This window comes from Schistocerca nitens, chromosome 4 (genome assembly GCF_023898315.1).
Source record: "Schistocerca nitens isolate TAMUIC-IGC-003100 chromosome 4, iqSchNite1.1, whole genome shotgun sequence".
NCBI lineage: Eukaryota > Metazoa > Arthropoda > Insecta > Orthoptera > Acrididae > Schistocerca > Schistocerca nitens.
Genome location: NC_064617.1, coordinates 931,418,675 through 931,433,113, shown reverse-complemented (window position 1 = coordinate 931,433,113; position 14,439 = coordinate 931,418,675). Strand labels below are relative to the sequence as shown.

Below are 14,439 nucleotides of genomic sequence, written 5' to 3'. Positions count from 1 at the left end.
ATGCTATTCTCGAACACGGGATGAGTAGGTTGACGTTTGTAAGCAGCTGGAGATCACCTTGACTACTTTCAACCAATTGGCAGCTGCTGTGAATCTGGATGTTGGAAGAGCTCCTGAGAGTCGTGCACCTGTCGTACCAGTACCAAAGGTACCTCATGTACTATCCTCTCCTGTAGACATGTCTCAAGATACATCATTACTCATCCACTTAACTGCAAATGGCATGTCAATGGTAAATCTATGCATCCTGTATTTGTCTGGTGGCAAGAGGAGGCAAACACAAAAGGGTAGGAACCTATTAATCGTCGGCAGTTCAAATGTATGACAAATGATGTACCCCATAGGGAAATGGCAGCAAAGGATAACAGGTGCACTCTGTGTGCATGCCTTGGGGGTCTCATTCAACATGACAAAAGAGTCTGTTGCAGCAGCCAAGGAGGAAACAGGGTACAATCAACTACAGAACATGGTGCACATTGGAACAAATGATGCCCGTCGCCCCGACCCCGAGGCCATACTTGGGTCATTCTAGCGACTGGCAGAGAAAGCTATGAGGACTTCATAAAATCCTCACTAGAATATCCACTAATCCAGGAGGCACTTTAAGGAAAGAGGAGGATTGGTATACAAGGACAGCATGTGAGATACTGAATGTGCTGCTTGAGACTCACTTCCATCAATGCACTCTGGCAATTAACACGGAACAAGTCTCTATCAGGTACTGGTATATAGGTAAGGAGAACTGGGAATCTGCCATATACATCCAGAAGGCGACTGGAATGTTTCCACCATACAAGTCACCAGGTGCTGATGGAATCATTTCAGCTCTACTGCCACAAGCAGGAGAGGGACTAGTTAGATTCCTACCCAGACTGTTTAGAGTCAGTCCAGTACCAGGAGTCATTCACATTGCTTTGAGGACAGTGGAGGCTGTCTTCATTCCCAACTTGGGGAGATCTCATCACACCAAGTCTAAGGATATGAGACCAAAGATTCTATACTTTCTCATAAAGACATTAGAAAAACTAAGGAGGTTAACTAAGGGACATTCACATGAGAACCAGTGCACATTAACCAGGCAAATCAAGTGAAACAGCACTTCACCAACATGTTGGGAAGATGGAAAAAACTCTGTGCATCTTCTTAGGCATTGATGGGGCTTTTAGTAATAGTATCATCAAATGTATGGTTAGAACTGCAGAAGAGCATGGTATTAAGACACCACATGCAGATGGCTTAAAACTATGCTAAGCAGACGAAAGGTAGAGGCTACCAATATGCATGAGAAACTGGTGATTAACACCACTAGAGGGTGTTCGAAAGGAATGGTTTGGCCCTCGCTACTGTGGAACCTAGTTGAGAATGAACTCATTGAAGAGTTAAATACTAGTGGTTATTTTTGCCAGTGCACAACTTGCTATCAATTCACCACTGTATGCAGATGGAGACACAACAGTTCAGAGCTTTGCTTCACCACTCATTCTGTGGCATTGTATGAGAGGAATGGTACATCATGAAACGTTACAAAATTGCAAATTCATTCACAGATTTCGGAAGAGGTTTTAAGTAATTAACTGAGTGAGTCTTGACATTCGAAATGAGGCACAGATTTTAATGTAGAATAAACACAGCCTGTGTTGTGTTTTTTCTCGATATTTTGAAGGGTTGCATTATTTAGTAGTGCAGTGAAACTGTCAAGTGCCAAACCTTGGGGATTTCCCACTGATGATGATTTGGTGAATGTCGGTGCTCAACAAAATTAGCATCAGAGCCATTACCGAGACCCAACAAGTCATTTCGTTGTTTGTGGGAGGAGGGGGGGCGGGGACTGTGTGTGCCAAGCAGCACTTACTCCCATCAATGTGGTTGGTATGGAGTCCACCATACCTGTGTAGTTGATTTGAGTTGTTGTCCACCCCTTCCAACCATTATGTTTCCCACTGATTTACAATTCTTCTGTCAGGTAATGAGGTATGGCATGCAAGAGGACAGAACACTGATGTACAACAACATATTGACCTGCTTATTTTGCTGCTTTGCCAGCTATGTAGTTTCTCTGTACCCTGATGTGTCTAGATACTCAGAAAAAGACCACCTCCTTGTCTCACTGCTGTAAGGAGTCATGGACAGACTGGATCACCTGGTCTACTGAATACATTTAGCGGACTGCTTACAGCACACAGAGTGTCAGAACAGACGAAAAAACCTTGTACTGTGAAGCCTCTGAATCCAGCACAGCACTGTCATAATGCCATATAACTCTGCACTAACCTAACCTAATTTGTAAATTGTTCTGGAAGGCATACTTGAAAAACACTTTTGGGGGCAACAACTGAGGTCATTCCCTTGCTGTGATTCATACATATAAACGATAATAAAACTGTGGTACACACTTAAAATTGAAGAGAACTGACTTGTAGAAACATGTTCTGGGGCACAAGTTTTCTTGTACTGCATCAGGCTTTAAATCACTTTGGGTCTCTGAAGATGCCAAGATGGTAATTTGTTCTATCTCTGATTGCGTATTCGGAGGTCTAATAAATCCACTTCTGTGAGACAGTTGTTAGCATGAATACTGAATGACTTGGCTGGATGAGACCAATTCCTGAAAAGCTGCTCAAAGCTGGGATTGATCACTGTACTAAATGCCAAAGACTGAGGCAAAGCTGAGATTTTCAGGGCCTGTCAAGCCACAGGGAGACACTGTCAATTCCAGAGTGGTGGTCCACCAGCGTCTGGATTTGAGGAGCCAGACGAGGCGGCAGTTGAAAATGCTCTTTGGAGTCTTAACCATACAGCTATTAAGGGCTACCTCTACACTCCAGCAACTACCAGGGCTGGCAAGATCAATGCCTGCTTTCCATAAGGGAATTAATATTGCTTCCTTCCAAGTGAAGGGGTAGTTTCCATCAAACTAGACCTGACTGAAACAAGGTAGGTGCTTGTCTTTACTCCACATCACAGTTTGTCCAGATAATGCTTAGACAGCAAATAAGTGTTCCGCTAAAACATAGTCACATCTTAGCCACATCCACCAAGACTCCATTTCTCACAAGGGAACCTCCCCATCGCACCCCCCTCATATTTAGTTATAAGTTGGCACAGTGCATAGGCCTTGAAAAACTGAACACAGATCAATCGAGAAAACAGGAAGAAGTTGTGTGGAACTATGAAAAAATAAGCGAAATATACAAACTGAGTAGTCCATGCGCAAGATAGGCAACATCAAGAAGAATGTGAGCTCAGGAGCGCCGTGGTCCCGTGGTTAGCGGGAGCAGCTGCGGAACGAGAGGTCCTTGGTTCAATTCTTCCCTCGAGGGGAAAAGTTTACTTTCTTTATTTTCGCAAAGTTATGATCTGTCCGTTCGTTCATTGACGTCTCTGTTCACTGTAATAAGTTTAGTGTCTGTGTTTTGCGACCGCACCCCGCACCGCAAAACCGCGTGATTAGTAGAAGAAAGGACGTGCCTCTCCAATGGGAACCGAAAACATTTGATCGCAAGGTCATACGTCAACCGATTCCTCTCTCTTCCGTGCACTGTAGTCGACTGACGTCGTGTGTTTTGATGTTTGTTTAGGTGTAGCGTCCCCATACTACGGCGCAGTTACCTCGCATCAGACGGACGGACAGATAATAATTGTCTGAAAATAAAAAATTAAACTTTTCACTCTAGGGAAGAACTGAACTAAGGACCTCTCGTTCCGCAGCTGCTCACACTAACCACGGGACCATGGCGCTCCTGAGCTCACACCATCCTTGATGTTGCCTATCTTGCGCATGGACTACTCAGTTTGTATATTTCGCTTATTTTTTTCATAGTTCCACACAACTTCTTCCCGTTTTCTCGATTGATCTGTGTTCGGTTTTTCAAGGCCTATCCACTGTGCCAACTTATAACTAAATCTGAGGGGGGGTGTGATGTGGAGGTTCCCTTGTCAGCAAGGCCATAGGGGGAGATGTACTGCCCTTGCCTGAATTCCACGTTATTGAGTCACAAATTCATGTGGTGAAAGAGGACTGATCAATAGAAATAATGAATTCCTTCCAGAGTTCCTCATCCATTGCTTAATCACTCCTCTCACTCATGGTCTTGCAGACTTGAAGACACAACTATATTGTCTATAGTTGGATCATGCTTGAATTGCCACCTGGCCCTGATTTCCAAGTGACATTCTTCATTCCACTAAGGGACAGACAGTTGTTTGATTACACAGGTGACATGGTCCACCATCTCATTAGCAAATTCCTGTTGTTCAAAGAAGGCCTGCTGCTTACATCGCAACCAATTTGCCCTTTGAAGTATCCATTTTTGGGGTCTCCTGTCATTCATCAACCGAGTCAGCACATGGATTCACACGGCAAAGGAGTCACTAAAATGCAAATCTGTGGCCACTTCTCACTGAACCTGAGTCTGTAATAGCTGGGGAGTTAAAACAAAGATCAATGGGGGAAAATGACTAACTGTAGAAAAGTGACTCATTTGACCACAGCTCAAAAGGCAGATCCTCTCTAATGGACAAGATGCTTATTAATTCGACCCCTGGAGCACGTGGTAGCTGGGCCTTACACCACATTTGTATGCACTGAAGTTACCCATGAGGAGGAATGGGCAGGTGAGCACCCAGAAGAGTGCTGTCAGTGTGTCTGCGGGCAATGAATCATGAGGTGGAAGATATAAAGAACGCACTGTGATCTGGTATGAGAACTTCCACTGCAACTGCTTGTATGGCATGGTAAGAGGAAATGGAAAGATCATCCTTCATGTAAGGATGGCAGCCTCTTAACTCAGTTGTGTCAGTGACTTCAAAACAAGTTTGTAGTACGATTCTCCAGTTTCTTCCGGCGTATTTGTTGCTCGAACAGTCCACAGGTATACTGCCGGTTCATAGTGTCAACGGGCACAATATTTCGGTGATCAGACATGTCGCCATTGTCAGGTGCACTGACGAACTGAGCTCCTGAGGGTGGGTGACCAATTTAAATCCCCTCCCCCCGCAGGCCGCTCTCTCCGCTGTCCGCACCCGCGCGCCAGCGGTCGCAAAGACGTGGTTGTCGGAATCTTTGATGGTGTGCAGTGCTGTTGGCTAAGGTGAATATAGGTACTACCTATCAGTATAACCATCCCTTCAGAAGTAGATGTGAACTGAGGTGACTCTGTAAGGACTCCATGAGCTGGTAGGGAAACAACTGTCGACCCAGGCAGAGCCCCATGTGCTGACCAAGCAAACAACCGTGGGGAAGGAATGAGGGAGGGAGGGAGGGAGGGAGGTGCTTCAGAGGATGGCCACTAGAGACTGTTCTATTTCAACACCTATTCACCCTGTCAACATGGCGTAAACCTTGTGATTCAGGACGAAGTCAAGGTTCCCATTCTTTGAAACACAGTATGTTCCACTGCCGCACATAATGATGGTTTCTGAAGTATGCCAAATTCCCAGTTTGGGAAACCGGGGATTGCTGTGCCACAGCCAACCAATGATAGCGGAGCTTCCTGAGACAACACACCCCTCCCTTTGCTAAAGAGTCAGACACTTGTTCTCAGGTCACTCCCCCAACGACTGTCCTGCCTGAGTGGCACTGCCAGCTGTTATGCTACTGCCAGCATAGCCCAAAGCCTCCAGCTGGTATTGATGGGGCCTAAAATGAGGGAGGGAGGGACTGTTGCTGCTTGCCAACATTGAATAGGTCCCCAATACTGATTGTGGGGCAGGGCACCTTGGAAGCCAATATGGAGACTTTTTCTGGAGATTTATTGGAATGTTTTGTCTCATGTCAGTGTTCAGCTGAAGCATTTAGAGGTATAATATTGTATACTGAGTGCTTGACTAAGTAACATGTGGATGTAAAAAGTGTCATCTACAGATTCAAATTAAAAGAAAATATATTATGAACATTATGGACTTTTCTGTGCATGAAACCATATAACATTTGCAGTTTATTTAGTAAGAAAGAATTCTAAGAGCTTACAACATTGACTACAAGGATGATTCTTTAGTGAAGAAATACACAGCCTAACAACAAAGTGACACACTCAGGAGATATGGTCTGACATCAACATAGCTTCATACACATACAAACCATTGGCAGGTATGCAAATGATTACATTTGCAATTCTCTGTGACTAGTAGAATGGTCACCATACTGCGTTAGTGTTGTTCATGTTTACTGCTGTCAGCATTGAGCCACTCTCGCATTTTGGTCAGTTGCAGTTGACATATTTTAAACTGCCTTTATTAATTTTTTAATAATATTATTTACATACAAAGTAGTCTCTAAGAGTGTTAAGTAAAGGAATAAAAGAATGTTATGTTGTAGACTGTTCCGGTCTGTATACGCTACTATATGATACTGTTAGCCCACTTTTTTTTTTTTTTTTTTTTTTTCTTGCTTGCTGCACATATTGCTTGAGCTTGTATCTGTGCTGTGTAAAGAAAGTATTGGAAATACTACAAAGTTTATTTTAAACAGCACACATTCTTTAACCAGATACCCCTGCACCAAGTCAGCACTAATTTCATTCTACAAAATAATTATTTCTGAGAGAGAGAGAGAGAGAGAGAGAGAGAGAGAGAGAGAGAGAGAGAAATTAATTAACTTTTTATTAAAAGAGAATTAATTAAGAATTGACCTTTAACCAAATAACCTGTGAGAGTTTAAAAAGTGACTTTAATCAGAATTTTTTAGTGTGAACAGTTTGGCACAAACAACCAAGATACTAAAGGTGACAGTCGTATGTCAACTTCAAAGTTCAAAATGATGCAGATAATAAAATCTCTGGTCAAACTTTACGTGAGCTAGCTGGAACTTTTTCTGATAATTAATTAAATCATATTTCTGGGCCTTGTATGTTATTATATAGCATGTGAATAAACAGTGTGTTACTAACATATCACATGTAGTGCATATTAAAAACTATTAAAACAATTACAAACTGTGTTGCTTGGGACCAGGTTGTGTATCTTGTCAATGAGTAAAAACGACCAGAGTAGATATTTACAAAATAGAATTATTGTTACAAAGTAAAGCAATAGCAAGTTCTTTTCTCTCAAGGCGATGCACGAAGATCGTTTCATCTGCTGACCCCACTACTACAAAAAGAACCATGACAATACAAGTAATAAATAATACTTACTGCTAGTGAGACAAAATACCTTGAACTGGGACTGGTAGAGTATATGAGAGAAGACTTTTAAAGGAGTCTCACAGTGGGTCTTCATTTGGCCGGCTGGTCAAACTGTGTAATACTCACATTTGTGGGGAATTGTATGTAACAGTGGCCCGATGCTGGACTGAGTGCGAACATGAGGGTAGATGTACTTGTTGTCAGGTCTCAGTCAACATAATCTGACCACTCCAAGGGCAGATCTCCGATCACACATCTGTGCCTCCCATCCATAGCAAATAACAGACTCCCTGCAACATTCTGTGTCACCCTACACTATTGGTGGAGACTAGCAGCAACCAGACTAGGGAACTGTTAACACCACAGCATCAACAGATGAATTTAGAGTGGTGTTGGGACTGGAAGCATGGACTGTTAATGACTGGCATCACGTTGTCTTCAGCAATGTATAGCAGTGCTTCTGTATCCCGGATAACTATCGTTAGTGAGTATAGTGGCCACCTGGAAGAGGTCCCATTCTTTCAATGCTTTGGAGTGGTACAGCAGTGTTACTCCTATGACATGGACATCCTGTATCCTAAAAGTGTTACCTCACATCCAACAGTATCATGGTGCCATTTTGCCACAGGGAGATGCTCATCCACACATGGCACATCTCTGTGCAATAGAACACGTGTCGTATCAATGACAGTATCCAGAATATAAGGGATTAGTTACAAAAGCTGTGGGCCATTTGCCTCAGTAGCATATACAATGGCTTTATGACACACTTCCCAACTGAATCTGTGCATGCATCCCAGTCAAATTGGGTGCAACATCATATTGAGAAGTTGGCTCATACTGACAATTTATTTGTAAATCTGACTAGATTTTGTAGCTTCTGAAATAACGTCACACAGCTTTTCAGTCTGTGAAATCAAATAAAATATTTAAAAAAAATATTACTCAAAAATTAAGATGAATGCGCCTAATTAATTGCTATGTCACTGAATATTATATTGGACAGTTACCCCATCCCAAAAACTCAGTCATACAATTCCATAAAAACTGTCCTGGTACTACTCATTCCAACAGTTTTCTGCAATGTCCACCTATCAGTGTCACTGGTGACTTCTTTATTAATATTTGCAGAGTACTAATATTTGCAAGTCTCTAATCCTGAAATATTTTTCTTCTTTTTTTGGCAAATTAAATCAACTAAGACACTTAAAAGACTACCCTGTTGTGATTTTTTGTTTTTGGTTCTCATTTATGCCAATACTAAATATATATTTGATTGCAAAGTGATTTTGGTGACCATTTCCACTGCTAAAATTTGTGGCTTAGGTGAACAAATTTGTAAAACACTAAAAAGTGGTCTCACATAGTAAAGAACTCCTATAGTTTCCATAATATGTATCAAGCATGGTATCAAAGAGATTGCAAAATAAAACAGTATATGTACTTGCAGTATAGAACTCGTTCATGAAATTACAAGCAAACATTCTGTCTTATTAATTGTTTGTTGATTAAAAGACTTTTAGGCTTATTTTAGTCCATTTTATCTAGTAAAAAACAATGATCTGGTGTCACAGCCTGCTGTATTTGTAATTGTTAGTAAGCGAATGAAGATAAAATAAAGTTTATCTGATACAGCACTGAGCAACCAGGCCTTGTACAAGAGCTTTAACATCCATGTAGTTGCCTGTCCTGTAAAACAAAGTATGTAGCAGCCTATGGCACCACTTATAGTGGAGTACAATACTGAAGAAGGTATAAAGTATTATGAGACTACTGTTCACTGAACATTGTAGCATTCACAGTGGATGACTCGTGTAAGCATTAGTAGGTCCAAGAAAATCATCAGTTATTACTATAATGGCACAGGAACATTGTGGTTGGATCATAGAACAATGGATGCAGATTACCCAACCAGTGGTACTTGTGGCATGTTGCAGATTTCTCACTTTTATTTTGGTGTCATCTATCAAGTTATCCCTTGCACACTCACCAAGTCTGACTTACCAAACTACATCTATTTTTAAACATTTAATTTTCAACAATATGATAACAAGATGCAAATTCATGAGTGATGCAAGAAAATAAATGCTGATGGAGAATTGGCTGAACATACACATGGACACATTTACCAGAATATAATGATATTCAGGAATTTAAGAACTAAGTGAAGTGGAGCTAAAGTCACAGCATGGCACTTTCATTGCAGAGGAGGAGAGCTCACATCCCTTTTTGACCATCCAGATTTAACTTATTGATGGCTCCCTATTATTGAATTTAATCAATGAAAGGAGAAAATATAAAAATGCAGTAAATGAAGCAGGCAAAAAAGGAATAAAAACATCTCAAAAATGAGACCGACGGGAAGTGCAAATGGCTAAGCAGGGCTGGATAAAGGACAAATTTAAGGATATAGAGGCATATATCAATAGGGGGTAAGATAGATACTGTCTACAGGAAAATTATTGAGACCTTTGGAGAAAAGACAACCACTAGTATGAATATCAAGAGCTCAGATGGAAAACCAGTTCTAAGCAAAGAAGGGAAAGCAGAATGGTGGAAGGAGTATATAGAGGGTCTATACAAGGGTGATTTACTTGAGGGTAATATTATGGAATTGGAAGAGGACGTAAGTGAAGATCGAATGGGAGATATGATACTGCATGAAGAATTTGACAGAGTACTGAAAGGTCTAAGTCAAAACAAGGCCCCAGGAGTAGACAACATTCCATTAGAATTACTGATAGCCTTGGGAGAACCAGCCCTGACAAAACTCTACTGTCTGATGAGCAAGATGTACAAGACAGGTGAAAAAGCCCAGACTTCAAGAAGAATGTAATAATTCCAATCCCAAAAAAGGAGGTGTTGACAGGTGTGACAATTACCGAACTATCAGTTTAATAAGTCACGTTTGCAAAATACTGACACGAAGTCTTACATAAGAATGGCAAAACTGGTAAAAACCTACGTTGGGGAAGACCAGTTTGGATGCCGTAGAAATGTGGAACATGTGAGGCAATACTGACCCTACGACTTGTCTTAGAAGATAGATTAAGGAAAGACAAACCTACATTTCTAGCATTTGTAGACTTAGAGAAAGCTTTTGACAATGTTGACTGGAATACTCTCTTTCAAATTCTAAAGGTGGGAGGGGTCAAATGCAGGGAGTGAAAGGCTATCTACAATTTTTAGAAAAACAAGATGGCAGTTATAAGAGTCGAGGGGCATGAAAGGGAAGCAGTGGTTGGGAAGGGAGTGAGGCAGGCTTGTAGCCTATCCCCGATGTTATTCAATCTATACATTGAGCAAGCAGTAAATGAAACAAAAGAAAAATTTGAAGTAGGAGTTATAATCCATGGAGAAGAAATAAAAACTTTGAAGTTTGCCGATGACATCATAATTCTGTCAGAGACAGCAAAGGACCTGGAAGAGCAGCTGCATGGAATGGACAGGGTCTTGAAAGGAAGATGTAAGATGAACATCAACAAAAGCAAAATGAGGATAATGGAATGTAGTCTAACTAAATCCGGCTGTGCTGAGGGAATTAGATTAGGAAATGGGACACTTAAAGCAGTAGATGAGTTTTGCTATTTGGGAAGCAAAATAACTGATGATAGTCGAAGTTCAGAGGACATAAAATGTAGATTGGCAATGGCAAGGAAAGCGTTTCTGAAGAAGAGAAATTTGCTAACATCGAGTATAGATTTAAGTGTCACAAAGTCTTTTCTCGAATTATTTGTATGGAGTGTAGCCATGTATGGATGTGAAATGTGGATGATAAATAGTTTAGACAAGAAGAGAATAGAAGCTTTCTAATTGTACTGCTACTGTAGAATGTTGAAGATTAGACGGGTAGATCATATAACTAATGAGAAAGTACTGAATAGAACTGGGGAGAAGAGGAATTTGTGACACAACTTGTCTAGAAAAAGGGATTGGTTGGTAGGACATGTTCTTAGGCATCAAGGGATCACCAATTTAGTATTGGATGGCAGCGTGGAGGGTAAAAATCAGAGGAAGACCAAGAAATGAATACACTAAGCAGATTCAGAAGGATGTAGGATGCAGCAGTTACTTGGAAATGAAGAAGCTTGCACAGGATAAAGTAGCATGGAGAGCTGCATCAAATCAGTCTCTGGACTGAAGACGACGACGACAACAAGAAGAAGGCTCCCTAAACCAATTGTGTCAAATAATAGAAAAATCCCTTGAAACGATCCCAATTAATTTTGCTCCCCATCATTGTCAATAATGGATTGCTCATTATCAAGTGACCAAATCAAAGATACTCCCAGTTTGTTCATCTTCGATTTTGATTAAGTTCATACAGAATGTCCATGTGGGTTCTGCATGAACTTCTGCCAAGTTTCAGCTCCATTCGTAGCTTGTAGTAGATACTAGAAACATTTTCAAAAGGGCCATTTTCTTAAAAAAAAAAAACCACCACCCACCTCAGTCAGCCCATTGTTCTTAACCTAATAGAGCTAGGATCCTGCAACTTGCCATCCTAACATTCAAACATAACACAGAAACAGCATTCCAGCAAATGAAAATCAGAAAGAAATGCCTATGGTATACCTTACAACAGTGACGTATGATCATGTTTCCACTGAGTTTTACTCACTGTATATTCCTAGTGAAAATGTGGGAACAATTTTTTCAGCAAATTTGGAAAGAGAGAGAGAGAGAGAGAGAGAGAGAGAGAGAGAGAGAGAGAGAGAGAGAGAGAGAGAGAGAGCCATATGCATTGATTTATAATTTTCATTTATGTTATTTCTGTTATTACTCTCAGGATTGCAAGTTGCAGCTCTATTGGAACAATAACAATATCTTGTTAATCCCCCCCCCCCAAAAAAAAAGTACCGAAGAAATAACACCTTGTGAAAAAGTTATGAATGGCACTGAAACTACACAGAAGTTCATGTATGTCCCTTGTGTACGCTCCATACAAATTTCGAGTAAACTTAAGATTGTTGAGGTGCAGTCTCTAGGTCACGTAACATGGAATGCCTCTACTACAATAGCAAGCATTTGCACCGTCTCTATTTGCATCTCTAATCGGACATTACAACCCAATATTCATTCTTCTGCCTTGGGTTAGGCTTAAAGTACTTTCCTCTTCATCTGTACTATTAGGTTTTTTCATAGTTTTCACTAATCATTGAGGCAAATGCCGAAATTGTTTTCTTTCAAGAGGGCACGGCAGGCTTTTACTTCCAACATCCTTGTAGTACATCTTTTGTGCAATTATATTATTCTTTACTGTTATATGCAATTATACTTGTCTCTCCATTGTTTCTAGGTCCCCGGTTAATATACAAATACAATACAATGCTAGAGGTGAACTGGATATAATACACAGACAAACTATTTCGAGCTTTTGTGCTGACACATAGTAAATTACTGATGTTTCATCGTCCACACTTGAATTTCTGTGATCTCCCCTCAGAGATAACTGGGATCTGAGCTAGAGGGAGTGGATGGGGGAGCAATCTTATTAGTTTCTTGGCGAATAGCATAACAGTCTTGAGATTTCATGACTAATGGTTCTGGGTACACTTGCTACTAGTCAGCATCCATTAAATGTTCCACCTTCCTCCAAACTCATACTGAATTATGATTCTTCAACACCTCCCAGCATAATTAATGACAAAATAACTTACGGATGAATGACCAGATGTCCATTTCGGCCGGCAAGTGACCACACTGCCATCAGCGCACTTGATGAAGACAATGTGGCCTCTTGTCGAAATATTTGGCAGTTGAAAACAGAAATCCAGAGATTCGCTCATGAATTATATAGTCACACTGACCTGATACATCTCTCTTTGTGGTGGAGCAGGATGCAAGTTCAGATTGTGAAGATTTTTTTTTTTTTAATTGTGTGTGGGAGGGTGGTGGGAGCAGGGTGGGGGGGGGGGGGGTAGGGGACAGTGCTGCTCCCCTACTCCTGTGTGTTTCCATGGTGATGATATGGCATATCGATAGTCTGTGGTTCCCACATAAATCATTTGTCCAATTTTTTAAAGTGAATCTGCTCTCAAAGTTGGTAACCATAATGTTTTTACACTGTGACACCACCACCCACCAGTAAAAACCTATAAGATACTTTCATCCATCACCTAGGCAACTTCTTATCATTAATTGTAATGAGTTTTCATTTTACATAACTGCAACCTACAATGTAATACAGGTATTGTTTCTGACTACGACTTCCTGCTCCAGATGCCCTCAGTTTTTTCACCTAACATCAAAAACTGAAACACACTTGCAGTCATTTTTGTTACGGTACCTATGTAGAGTCATTCTTGTTAGGCGATTATGGCGACAAGATAAGTAAAGTTATTTACATGACACTGGTATCTCATGTGTCAGTAATACATTCAAATTGTACTGTTCACTATCTTCAGTGCCAATAGAAACTGATTATGCAATGCTGGCTTTCGCAGACGGTAGCTGTGTCCTCACTACTTTTTGTTCCACGCGGTTTAGCCATTGTCCACGACATATTCTCTGCCTGACGTTTCGTCTCCTATGTTGGAGACATCGTAAGAGACTATAAGGACACACACTACGTTTACATGCAAAACATATTCTGGAATATGAAAACGGAATTTCGCTGTTGTATTTCCATATTAAAGTCTAAAGTGATTTGCTAGGCTAATTACATATGGTATCTGGAAAACAGTGATCCAGTTTCTGATTCGGTCAACCAAATCATTATTTCTCTTCACTTAAATATTACAGGTAGACAGCTTCATGCTCAGTTTTTCTGCATCTTATTCACTGCATAGTAAGTCCATAATAACCGAATATTCTGAAAACAAAACGTAACTTGACTACCCAAGCATATTTCAAAACCGGCTGCTTTTACATGGGAGCGAAAATCGATTTCGGAATTGGAAAACCGACAACCAGAAGTAGATTTCCAGAATCGATACTGAAGTGTTTCACCATCCAGAAGCGGTATTGGGAAATAGGTTTACGAAATTCTGTTTTGGGAGCCTCATGTAAACGGTGTGACAGACAGTAGTTTCAAATTTGAGCAAATTTTGCAGGCCAAACTGTTTTACGTAACCCCGCAACGGTTGGTCCGTGACGTCATAGACCGCTGCCGTAAGGATGCGGGTTACAAAGGCATCCATATCGGTGGATACCGCCGACGACTGACATCAACCGACCATTTCAGATTAGCGATGGGTTAAAATGTGATTTTTCGATATCAGTGATTAATGTGAATGCTACTTTTCGGCAACTGCGGTTTGTCGCAGTTAAGAACCGCAGTTGACGAATTCACAACTTGTATCCCTCCGCTATT

At 40.9% G+C, this 14,439-nt stretch overlaps 1 protein-coding gene across 1 annotated transcript in view; it reads right to left on the bottom strand.

Annotated features, from left to right (window-relative positions):
• LOC126253562 (protein bric-a-brac 1-like) overlaps positions 1–14,439 on the bottom strand; it is a 257,675-nt gene that overhangs the window by 202,995 nt on the left and 40,241 nt on the right. The window lies entirely within an intron of this gene.